Genomic DNA, 13,241 nt, shown 5'->3' on the forward strand with positions numbered 1-13,241 from the left:
ATATATATATAAAAAAAATTCTAGCCTAAGAGAGGTGCCATCGCACTTCTCTATTAACTTTAATTGTATAGAGAAACAACAAAGCAAGAATATGAAAATCTAATTAGGTGAATAAGCATAGATTCTTCAACAAGAAAAAATAGATAAATATAACGACATCTTCAAGAGTGATAATGAAATAATTAAGAATACACAAAAAATGTGATGGTACCCCTTGGGAATTAACTGCAGAAGCCTAGCCATCTAAATCTTGCCATACATCCTCTTCAGAAAATCCAATCCTTCAAATCTGTCTAGGAAAAAGTCCAAACAAAAAGAGGAAACTAACTAAATATGATGATAAGATCTTATCATGAGATACACATAAATATTGATGATGAGGATACTAAAAATAAAAAATTGTACGTATTAAATTTAAATTTTAGATCCGCCTCTTTTTTTTAAAATTAAAATTGATCCGCCTCTGTGATAGTTCACAACAACAATACAGCAACAACATACCCAGTTAATCCCACAACGTGGGGTCTGGGAGGGTAGAGTGTACGCAGACCTTACCCTCACCTTAGGTAGGAGGCTGTTTCCGGAAGACCCTCGGCTCAAGAGAAAGCATAAGAAAGGTCAGATACGGGCAAACACATCAAAGCAGTTATGAAAATGAAAACAGTGAAAGTAAATAAGCCATTATAAACCATTATAAACCAACAAATACTCGCAGAAATCAAGAAACAAGAAACTATAGAGCAACATAGCTACTCGTAAGAAAGGATAAACGCAACTACTTACTAGTCTTCTACCCTAATATGAGTCCTCCATACCCTCCTATCTAAGGTCATGTCCTCGGTAAGCAGGAAATGTGCCATGTCCTGTCTAATCACTTCCCCCCAATACTTCTTCGGCCTACCTCTACCTCTTCTGAAACCGTCACTGGCCAACCTCTCGCACCTACGCACTGGGGCATTTGCATCTCTCCGCATCACATGCCCAAACCATCTCAGCCTCGCTTCCCGCATCTTGTCATCCACTGAGGCTACCCTAACCTTGTCTCGGATGACTTCATTCCTAATCCTATCGCTCCTAGTGTGCCCACACATCCATCGCAGCATTCTCATTTCCGCCACTTTCATCTTCTGAACATGAGATTTCTTGACTGGCCAACACTCCGCCCCATACAACATAGTCGGTCTAACCACCACTTTGTAGAACTTGCCTTTAAGTTTCGGTGGCACCTTCTTGTCACACAACACTCCAGAGGCAAGCCTCCATTTCATCTATCCTGCACCAATACGGTGTGTGACGTCATCATCAATCTCCCCATTTCCTTGTATAATAGACCCAAGATACTTGAAACTATCTTTCTTCTGTATGACCTGGGTGCCAAGCTTCACTTCCACATCAGCCTCATGCACTATCTCACTGAACTTACACTCCAAGTACTCTGTTTTGGTCCTACTCAACTTGAACCCTTTAGACTCCAGAGTTTGTCTCCAAACCTCCAGCTTAGCGTTAACCCCACTGCGATACTCGTCAATCAGGATTATGTCATCCGCAAATAACATACACCATGGCACCTCACCTTGAATTTGCCGCGTCAACCCATCCATCACCAAGGAGAATAAAAATGGGCTAAGAGCTGATCCCTGGTGTAACCCCATCATCACTGGGAAGTGCTCTGAGTCTCCTCCCATAGTCCTTACCCTGGTCTTGGCCCCATCATACATGTCCTTGATCGCCCTAATGTACGCCACAGGTACACCTCTAGCCTCCAAGCATCTCCATAGAACCTCTCTCGGCACTTTGTCGTATGCCTTTTCTAGGTCGATGAATACCATGTGTAGGTCCCTCTTCCTCACCCTATACTGCTCCACCAGTCTCCGTACAAGATGAATATCTTCTGTAGTTGAGCGCCCCGGCATGAATCCGAACTGGTTCTCTGAGATAGACACGCCTCTCCTCACCCTCATCTCCACCACCCTTTCCCACACTTTCATAGTGTGGCTTAGCAGCTTGATCCCACTGTAGTTGTTGCAACTTTGAATGTCGCCCTTGTTCTTGTACAATGGAATCATTGTACTGCATCGCCATTCTTCGGGCATCTTAGCCGTCTTAAAGATGACATTAAAGAGTCGGGTCAACCACTCTAAACCTGCCCTGCCTGCAGTCTTCCAAAATTCCCTAGGAATCTCATCGGGCCCGATCGCTCGACCCCTACTCATCCTACAGACAGCACCCTTAACTTCCTCAACCTTTATACTCCTACAATATCCAAAATCACGACACCTCTCAGAGTACTCCAAATCTCCCAACACAATATCTCTGTCCCCACCATCGTTCAAGAGTTTGTGGAAGTATGACTGCCATCTCCGTCTAATGAGAGCGTCCTTCACTAGTACCCTGTCATCCTCGTCCTTGATGCACTTCACCTGATCCAAGTCACGCGCCCTCCTCTCCCTCGCCTTGGCTAGTCTGTACAACTTCTTATCCCCGCCTTTGTCCTCTAGTTCTGCATACAGGCGTTCAAAAGCTGCTGTCTTTGCCGCCGTAACTGCTAACTTTGCCTCCTTCCTCGCCCTCTTGTACAATTCCCTATTCGTTCGCTTCTCCTCATCATCCTTGCTGTCTACCAACTTCGTATACGCCACCTTTTTTGCTTCCACCTTCTCTTGAACTCCTCCATTCCACCACCAGTCCCCTCGGTGCCGACCACGGCTACCCTTCGAGACCCCCGGCACCTCTCTAGTTGTTTCCCTAATGCAACTGGCCATCCTATCCCACATGTCGGTCGCCTCCCCACTACTCTCCCAGGCTCCCATAGCCCTCAACGTCTCCCCGATCTCCAGGGCACCCTTCATGGTCAAACTCCCCCATTTGATCCTGGGCCTGTCATCCACGACCCTCTTTCTCTTCCTCATCTTGATTTCCAAATCCATCACCAAAAGCTTATGCTGGGTCGTTAGATTCTCACTCGGAATCACCTTGCAATCTTTACAGAGACCTTTATCTTCCTTCCTAAGGAGTAAAAAGTCTATATGCGTCTTAGCCACCGAACTACGAAAGGTTACCAAGTGCTCCTCCTTCTTTGGGAGCTCGAATCTGTCGGATCAGAGAGAAGGAGAGAAGAGAGAAGAGAAAAGAAGAGGAAGAAGACAAGAGAAGAAGAGGAGTATAGGGTTGTCACAAACCCTAGGAGAGAGACAACTTACCTGGGGAGGCCACCGGAAAGTTGCTGGCCACCGGAGTTGGGGGGTGGGAGTGGGGGTGGGGGTGGGAGTGAGGGGATGGGAAAAGACCGTTGTGTTTGGTTGATTTTCTAGATAGTTCACAACAACAATAAAGGATGAAATTCTCCTACTACTATTTTCCTAGAATATTTACATCGTAAAAACATAACATTCCCCTTATGTAGTTTACCCAAGCCAATCCTGCTACTGATAGTTTTGCCCTATCTTTTGCTCCTTTTAAAGACAGCCAGTCATCTCAGGTATCACATTAGAGATGCAGGCTTCAATATACGGCCGAAAATCCCATCTAACATGTTTAATATACTGCATTTTATCAAACTGGTCATTGATTTTTGCTATAATTATGTTGAAGTTCAAAGGATTTCCCTAAGTAGAAAAAAACTATTCCTATACCACCAATTAGATTATCTAAAAGCGCCCTAAGCGTTAGAGCGAAGTTAGAAACTATAACATTTTTTCTCGTAGGTCGTGAATGCAGAGAGAACTCACATAACAAAGATTTAGAAATCAAAGAGTAATACTAAATATTAAAACAACCTGTAAAGAATCTCTTTTACAAAGCTTCAAGAAAAATGGCCTAAATCCAACCATCTCGATCAGTAGTTGTAATATCGGAAGCACATTGATAAATATTTACATATTAATACATGATATCTCGAGTCCGGAGCCTAAAGGGTATAAAAATACACGGTATTTACCAAAACGGAATGACCAAAAATTTATATACCAAAAGGGGTATATCGTGGGCTGATCTACGATATACCCCAAAAAAAAAATTCATCTGACACACCAAGTCAACGAAAAACAAAAAAAAAAATAATTGTATAACGTGGACTGAAATACACGGTATTTACCAAAACGGAATGACCAAAAGTTTATATACCAAAAGGGGTATATCGTGGGCTGATCTACGATATACCCCAAAAAACAATTTCATCTGACACACCAAGTCAACGAAAAACAAAAAAAAAAATAATTGTATAACGTGGACTGATCCACGTTATACAATTTATATTGTATAACGTGGATCAGTCCACGTTATACAATTAAAATTTTTATCCCGTTTAACAAATACTTGGTAAGACGTTGCCTAAATTTAAATCATATTCGGTTATGTTTTTAATAATTTTTTTTAATTTTTAAAGCATGATTAACTCAAATAAATATTTTAATACATGCAATAATTAAATGTGTTATATATGCGAACAGAAATAAAAAATAAAATATAAGTTAAATAAACGTCACACATTAACTGAGTAGTAAATGTTAAATTACATACTAACTATTAAACGGTACAAGACATGTTATATATTCTTGGAAGATTACATAAGGAAACAACGATCGTACAACTTAAGAAAAAACATAAAAACCAACAAACAACAACAACTACTGATTTCTGTTGGGGCAGCGATTCTTTTTATGACCTGTTTGCTTGCACGTACTACACTTCATTCCTCCTTCTAGTTGTAGTCCGCGCTCCTGAACCCGAAGTAAGTTTTGTTTGAAAAAACTTAGTGTTTGATTGTAAGGTTATTTTAGTCAACTTTATATGTCGAGAAAATTAGTCAGCTTTATTTTCAAAAATTGAAACCACAGAAGTGAAATTGACATTCACAGCTACATTACCCCGGAATTTTTACGTTGAAATCTATTGCGTATCATCATCTTATAAGTACATAAAACTGAAAATTTTAGGCCAATTTGGGGGGAAATTGAAATTGAATGGGATAACAGGTGTTTTTTCAAAAATTAGCTCGGCATGGCGATTTTCTGCGTAGATCTCGAAAAAATACGCAAGTTCAAAAAAAAAACGCGTAAAACGGACGTCCGAGCGCAAAGTTATGACCATCTAAAGTTTGACCACTTTACAACTAGTTTTCAAACAAAACTTACTTCGGGCAGCTTTTCAACCCCTAAAATGACGATCCGAACGTCTACGTATCCTTGATGTATTGAGCCTACATTATTGTAAGCAGAAAAAAATATCAGGTTCTATATAAAATATTGACTTTTCGGAGTCTTGACGCACGACTAATCATTGGTCAAAGTATGGAAAAAACACTAAGTTTTTTCAAACAAAACTTACTTGGGGCACCTTTTCAACCCCTAAAATGACTATCCGAACGTCTACGTATCCTTGATGTATTGGGCCTACATTATTGTACGCAGAAAAAAATATCAGGTTCTAGATAAAATATTGACGTTTCGGAGTCTTGACACACGACTAATCATTGGTCAAAGCATGGAAAAAACACTTCGGGCATTTTGGTTCCGGACTCCTATTTTGTAAAATGCTGGGAAAAATATATTAATTGTATAACGTGGACTGATCCACGTTATACAATATAAATTGTATAACGTGGATCAGTCCACGTTATACAAGTTATAATTGTATAACGTGGACTGATCCACGTTATACAATTTATATTGTATAACATGGATCAGTCCACGTTATATAATTAAAAAAAAAATGTTTTTCGTTGACTTCGTGTGTCAGATGAAAAAAAAAATTGAGGTATATCGTGGATCAGCCCACGATATACCCCTTTTGGTATCTAAATTTTTGGTCATTCCATTTTGATAAATACCGTGTATTTTTATATCCTTTAGGCTCCGGACTCTGATATCTCCCCAATCCGCAGGTAAAATCCCAAGAAAGTGTTCTGTCAAAGCATGAACAGTTGAATTACAGGTCCGTGAAAGTATACTTGCGAATTGAGTAAAAAAAAGAAAAAGAGATTACATGTACACTGAAAGTGGGAGGGAAAAGATGATTGGAGGGGCGAGAAAAAACTTTTTTTTTGGGGGGAGAAGCCAGGTGTAAGGTATTTTTCCTCCAACAAAGAGGGTTAATATGTAGTGATATAGGTTTAACAGGGAGAGGGAAGTGAAACGGAAATTTAAAGTACAAACTGAAAGTGAATCCAGTAGACGTGTATTTTGGGATTTTCAATTTATTTTAGAGCACTTAAATAAGAGGGTAAAAGGCAAAATTCTAAGAAAATAGATAAATACTAATGCTGACTTTTTAGGCATGCTACATCATCGGGTCTATATCTCTACTTTATATATAGATAGATAGATACGCATGAAGTACTAATATTGACATAATTGGTGAATCTATTTAGTACATTTTTTTTTTATGCAGAATAAAATATGAAAATAATAAGCAGTACATTTGGATGAGAGTATCTAAAGATAACATTGCATGCATGATGCATTTAAGGTTAGCTCCTCGCTACTATGTCATAATTCATGTGTACTAATACAATGATCGTAACAATTTGTAGGTATTACTCTCTTCGGAATCAATCAAAGAGTCTACTTAGCCATTTGCACACTCCTTAAAGAAAGTATTCACTTCAAGAAAAAAAATGTAAATTGACTAAATTACCCCTAATTAAATAGGCATTGGGATTTGATCACATAACACTTAATAGGGGCAAATCTGGAAAGATAAGGTTAATTGTTTCTTGATTTAATAAGTGAACGCTCTTTTAGACCCGAGAAAAAAAAGTTAAGTGAACACTTTTTTTTGACCCGGAGAGAGTATTAACCAAATAAAAGTTCATGTACAATTATAGTTTGGACGCTTCTAACAAGCCATAGGGATAGATTAGCTAATTACGAATCATAGCTACTAATTCCTTACGACTCATAGCTACTAATTCCTTGCCATTGGATGTTTCGTTGTATTCAATTCGGCTTTAGTCAATTCGACTGTATTCATTCATAGCTACTTTTACATTGTATTCAATTCACCGTGTTCAATTTGGTTGTATTAAAAAAAAAATCAAAAAATACAGGAATATTCGGTTGTATTCAATTCACTGTGTTCATTCATAGTAACTTTTACACTGTATTCAATTTGGTTGTATTCAAACAACGGAAATTCAAAATACAGGGATATTCTTTTGTATTCCATTCACTATATTTTTTTTTTACACTATATGTAATTCGGTGATATTCAAACAATAAAAATTCAAAAAATACAGGCAAAAATACAAAACGATACACTGTATTTACGCTAAAAATGACAAGTACACTCAAATCCGGCAGATTTGAGAAATACAAGATATAAAATACACTCAGATATGAGAAATACACTGATATCTGGGAAATACACTCATATTGAGAAAATACACTCAGATCTGAAAAAATCCTATTGGTTGGCCATGAATTTCGGCCAAAGATGACAATGACGAAGCCGATCTGGAACTCGAGTGTTCTGGCGGATGTCATCAACAAAGGCAATGAGCCTTACAGTGATGAGAAAAAGGCGAGAAAGAGCGAAAGCAGTTTACATGATTATGAAATTTCGTCTCCACACAAATCAACCTTGTGATTTTATCCCCAAAATTAAAATTGAGCAAATACAAAATAGATATTGTGCTAACTTTCTCAAATTTGTGCACTATGTCGAGTATATGATTACATTGGGAAAGATAAGAGTAAAACAACCTCACATCTCCCCCATAAAGCACTCGTGACAATGATAATAAAGAGGCAGGTACACAAAAATAGAAGAATAATTTTAAAAAAATATTACTGCTTACATGTTCCTTGGACTTCCCTTCTCCGGGATCTTCTTCCCAAGAAGACGACTAGAAGATTAAACTTACCAGTTGCCAGTTGAATTTCTCTAGAAGAGAAGACACGACGAGTATTGGATTTGGGAACTAGAGAGTGTGAAAAGGATATTATATATGAGAGACGTAATCCGTTGGATTTATATGAATGAACGGTCGGGATTGAAAGAAATTAGGTCAAACGGGTAGGGGTTTTAGGCAACAAGAACACGCAAGGAATTATTAGGAAAGCATTTTGATATTTTCATCAACTTAGCTATCCTTTTTTGAATTGAAGAAGCACAACTCTACAAGGATGAGCACAAAATATTACTGAAAGACTAAAACACCATCCATTTGAATTTATATATATTACACCAAGCAGACATGTAGAAACATGAACAAATCGAGGTTACCAATAAATCGAGATTACCAAATCAAAAGGACAAAAATCGAACCGCACCAAATTTAATTAGGTATGATATTGATGTAGCAGCATTTTATGAAAATGAATACCAAAAACATCCAATCAAAACATCTAAAAATTGTACCAAACTGATCGAACACTCGAAAGATCTACGAGTAAATTAAAAACATGAAATCGAAAGAAACACACAACTACCAAGAAGGAATATATATATATATATATCACAAACATTATTTTAGTTATATGATGACTGCTATACTTAAGTTCCCGTCTTTCATAGTTGTATGGTTCAAATCCCATTAATCCTTTTTCCCCTTCCTCTTCCATGTGTTAAAAAAAAATTAAATTTCTATTGCCGAAACGAAAATAATGCAAACATTGATTTAATTCAGATTTAATTTATAAATATAATTTTTTACTAAAATCCTTGAGAATTTAGAGTTTGACAAAGTACTGCGCGAACCTTGACAGAGCATTTGGATTGCTCTGGATTAAATAATGAAATGAGAATAGGATAATAAAATGTGTAATTTTTGGAGTCTATGAAAATATAGCCATTTTGCAAGAGAGATTACATAAATACGATTTTTTGAAGTACCGTTTAAAATTTAATCCCGTTGTGGAGAAATGATCTCCATGTCAGGAATTGAAAGCACACGTTTAGCAATTGCAAGGATGATTTATAGTGATTTCTCAGAACTTTTAAGCAAAAGTCTAGTAATAGCATGGGATTTGTAATTTGATGTTGGCCAAGACTTGTTTTAACATCAAGTTATAGTAATTTGTTAGGATTTCTGGCTAAATTCTGATGGATTGTCAAAAATATTCAGCAGCCTGGATGAAATCTTGGCGATTCATCCGGATTTGTAATATGTTTTATATAAATTCACCAATAGATTTTCCCTTCAAATTGATCCAAATCAACTCTAAATGACTTCAAATTTATATAACTTTCAAACTAATCATATGATTTTCAATAGTTAGATTCAATCTAAACCTTCCAAAATTAATAGACTCACTTTATCTTCTTCGAAAGATAATTTTTTTCAAGCTCAACAAAATTCAATATGTTTCCAATTATCTTCGATCAAACCAGTCCAAATAATTAAGTACGTCTTGGACTGGATACGAATAAATGGGCCGACCCTAGTAAGGGCCTTGCAGCTTGGCCCAATTGTCAAATTCGACCTGGTCCAATTGACATGTATAGTTGTACACTGTGTATTACTCAAGATATTACTTGATTGGGACTTTGGGAGTCTCAAACAAACATTATGTAAACTAGTTACATGAGGCTAGATATAAAACTAATATATTTTAATTAAAGAAGTTTTATTGGTATTTCTTACCGCAATATGTATGCAGATAAGTCCTGATAATCATAAAAATTTCTTAGGACATATAAATTATTCATTTTTTCGGAATAATATTCACTTTATTTGGAAAATAATTTTTGGTCATGAAAATTCCAAATCCAACTTTTGTATTTCAAATTCGGAATAGTTTATAACATGTTTTCTAACTCACTTTTTATTTTTGAAGTTATATTTAACTACATTCAAGCATGAACATTATTACAAATATTCTTTGCACAAACTTTAGCCAAATACAACTCCATCTTCAACTCCAACTCCATAAATTTCAAATAAAGTGAAAACTATCTAGAGTCTATCGTCAAACGCCTACTTGGTCACCTAATTAGATAATTTTTAAATAAAAAATTATTTATGAGGAAGAAAGTTTGGCAAGAGAATTATCAAATATCATAGGGACACAAGCGACTCGAGATTCTGTAAAGTATCATGATTTAAATTATGTAAAATAATTGCAACAGGGTGAAAATCATAAATTGAAAAATATTGTCATTTTTATGAATTTGTGAGAATATAATTTGTGTATTATATAAAAATAGATTATTTTGGTACTTATTAAATTTTAATTTCACTCATGATATTTCATGTGTCAAGAGTTTATGCTAGTTAAATGTGGTGATTTAAGCTTAGGTTTAGACAAAATTAAAAAACAATTAAATTCATTAAATGAACCTCAAAAATTAGTTTAGTTCTTTATACATAGTTTATGCTTAAATAGATCAATTTTCAATTAAAATTGCAATTTATAGTATTTTTTTATAATTTGTAAATATTTAAATTTAGATAAGTTGATCTAATTCTATTTAATTTCAAATTTTAGTCAAATTCACTCTTGAAAAACAAAAATTCACATAAGTTGGAAAGGAGGGACAATACTTATATTAATAAGTTCTACTAAATGCTCTAGATGAAAACGAAACTGTGGCTCAAAAATTATCTAAACTTTACCAAAATGTATGATGACAAACAATGAAAAGGATAATCTAATACATCCTCCGGTCCATATTATATAATGTTTTTAGTCGGACACACTTCTTAAAAAATCACTTACCCCTAAAAAGTAAAAAGTAGTTTTATTAAATTACCCTTAATTAAATAGTAACAATTTATTATGGGTTATTAAAAATTCATTTAACTAAAAGTGGATAAAATTGACAAAAAATAAAACTATTAAAACCTTCTTAATTATATAAACATTATTTTTCTGAATAAAATATAAAAGCTAAAAATAACATATAAAATGAATGGAATGGACTAAGGGGCGAGAAAAGAATTCCCAAATTTATAGTATAATGTACCAATTACATGGGGTCATGTAGCATGTAGGAATGAATTTTAAAGGAGAATGAGGGAAAAGGTGGGAATAGGAAGGCAACACATGTAGCACCTTCAGTGCTTAATGTCATAGAATCAAAATTAAACTGGGCGGTTTGTTTGAAGCAGGTTAAATATGAATCATATTCATATTATCCGCCGTAAAAAAAAAATGAATAATCAACGAGTCAAGAATGGATGATCAACACCCTTTCATCATACTCCTTGGTCGACCACAACCCAAATCCGTATTATTCTACCCAAATTCTACGATATACCGCCTCAAATGTTATCAATTAGATTCTGAATTTAGTTTTATACACTTTTAGTGATCTTTTTTAATATATTATAGGGAAAAGTATTCAAAACACACTCAAACTATAGCCAAAATTGTCATAACACACCTCAACTTTGCGAGGGTCCTATGACCCTCCTGGACTTATTTTTTGTGTATTATTTACGCTTTCAACCGGTGACCTAGACTAGCAAGTGAAACCACTCTCCTTCAGCGCGTAAGAGATGATAAAAACGATATGGACCAGTGTATATTTGCCACATGGTCGTCCAAATAACGATTTTAATTCCCCAAATCCAATATCAAAACCCCTCAAACGGCTACATCTTCTCTTCTTCCACATTGATTTCCCCAAATTTTGTGGTAAATTTCTTCTCTTTATGTTTCAATTCTTACCCAAGATTGGATTCTTACAATTTCTTTCCCCAAATTTCTGATTAAAAATTTGGGTTAGCTATGGAAGAAACAAGATTGGATTTGAATAAGCTTTGTATGGACAATGAAGATCCAATGTTGAATGCGGAGGTGCAATGCAGTCATGGTGTGTTGCTCCCATTGAAGACTTCCTGGTCCGACAACAATCCCGGAAGACGATATTGGTCTTGCCCCTACTATGGTTCGAAGAAGTGTAAATTTTTTCGATGGAGGGATCTTTCCAAAGTTGATGAAAGATCGAAATACATTATTCCAAAGTTGGTGAACAAAATGAAGGAGATGCATGGAGAATTAGCTTCAAAAGAGAAGAAAATTAAGGAGATGGAAGAAGGATGTGGAAGTTCCGAAATTGCCGAGATGTTGAAAGAGATTGAAATGGAAGAACAATCTGTCTCAATTCATATGAAAATGAAGGAGATGGAAGAACAATCAAGTGTGATTAATCTGGGCGAAATTGAAAATGCAAAAGAGATAAAATCGAAAAAGAAGGGGATCAACAACTTTATCTCTAATTTGATTTTCACATTTTGTATCTTGTTTTGTTTTGCTAGTTGGATCAGTTGGTTAATGCGAGGAAATGCTTCGACTTGTCGTGACCAATTGCCTTAGTGTTTCTTGTATTTTTGAAGTTCTGGGTTTAGTTTTGTGCTTGATTTTAGGTAGGCAGTGCTTGGGAAAATGTCTTTTGTGTTGTGGTTAATGTTAGTTAGGAACTACTTTTCCATTTTCTCTTGTCTTCTGGTTATGTATGTTAGGAAATCCTTTCTAGTTTTCTTTTGTTTATGTTTAATGTTAAGTTCGAAATTGATGAATGAAATCCCTTTAATTTAGAAAGCAAAGGTGTTACATGTGCTCCAACATAAACCTTGCTTAAATTGAAAACACGGAGACCAGTCTAATCTATTTCTATGATCTCCTGTTTTTTTTTTCAACAAGGAAGTGTATCCGGTCCCTAGCAGCGTCACAAGCCTTGAAACACAATACATCCCCTATCCTGAATCTGTTAGCATCTATAAATTCTTTCCATCCTTGATAGAGCCGCGTATGAGCACCAACTTTGTATTTCATTAAGTATGCACCTCTTTCAGAAATTACAACAGCTTCACGGTCATTGTCTGGGAGAAATTCAAGAATGCTACTTGGAAGGATCTGCGGAAAAACATGTGATTACTAAAACTAAAATAACAATTGAAAATAACAAATAAATTAGATGAACACTTACGAAATCATCCTTGTCGACGTATGATTTGGTCAATTGTTTCTCAAAATAAGCTACCATTTTCGAATTAAGGCTCATCTTAGAGGCTGTGTAGAATGCTATTTTTTTATAGTATTAGAGTGTGAGTGAAAGCCTATATTTATAATGTGTTTTGCAATAAATTCCCCACTACTTAACCCCCAACCACCTTAGCTGTTGTTGACCACCTTTAAATCCGGTCAAAAGCTTGACCACATTTAGTGAGCAACGTTCAAAATGCTTGACCAGATTTGGTAAGCAACATTAATGTAGTTCAAATGCATGACCAGATTTCAGTTGGTCCATAAACTGCACTTTCAAAAAGACCAGATCTGTTGGAACATAGGTTCCAC

The 13,241-nt window shown here is 35.7% G+C and overlaps 1 long non-coding RNA gene across 1 annotated transcript; it reads right to left on the minus strand.

Moving 5' to 3' along the window:
* Positions 1 to 12,535: 12,535 nt before the first annotated feature.
* LOC132616155 (uncharacterized) lies at positions 12,536 to 12,967 on the minus strand. The gene is made up of 2 exons (XR_009573027.1): positions 12,874 to 12,967; positions 12,536 to 12,800 (listed from the first exon to the last, which is right to left on the minus strand). It is a non-coding gene; the product is annotated as an uncharacterized LOC132616155 (long non-coding RNA).
* Between the last annotated feature and the right edge of the window lie 274 nt (positions 12,968 to 13,241).

Source organism: Lycium barbarum, chromosome 10 (assembly GCF_019175385.1).
Source record: "Lycium barbarum isolate Lr01 chromosome 10, ASM1917538v2, whole genome shotgun sequence".
Lineage (NCBI taxonomy): Eukaryota > Viridiplantae > Streptophyta > Magnoliopsida > Solanales > Solanaceae > Lycium > Lycium barbarum.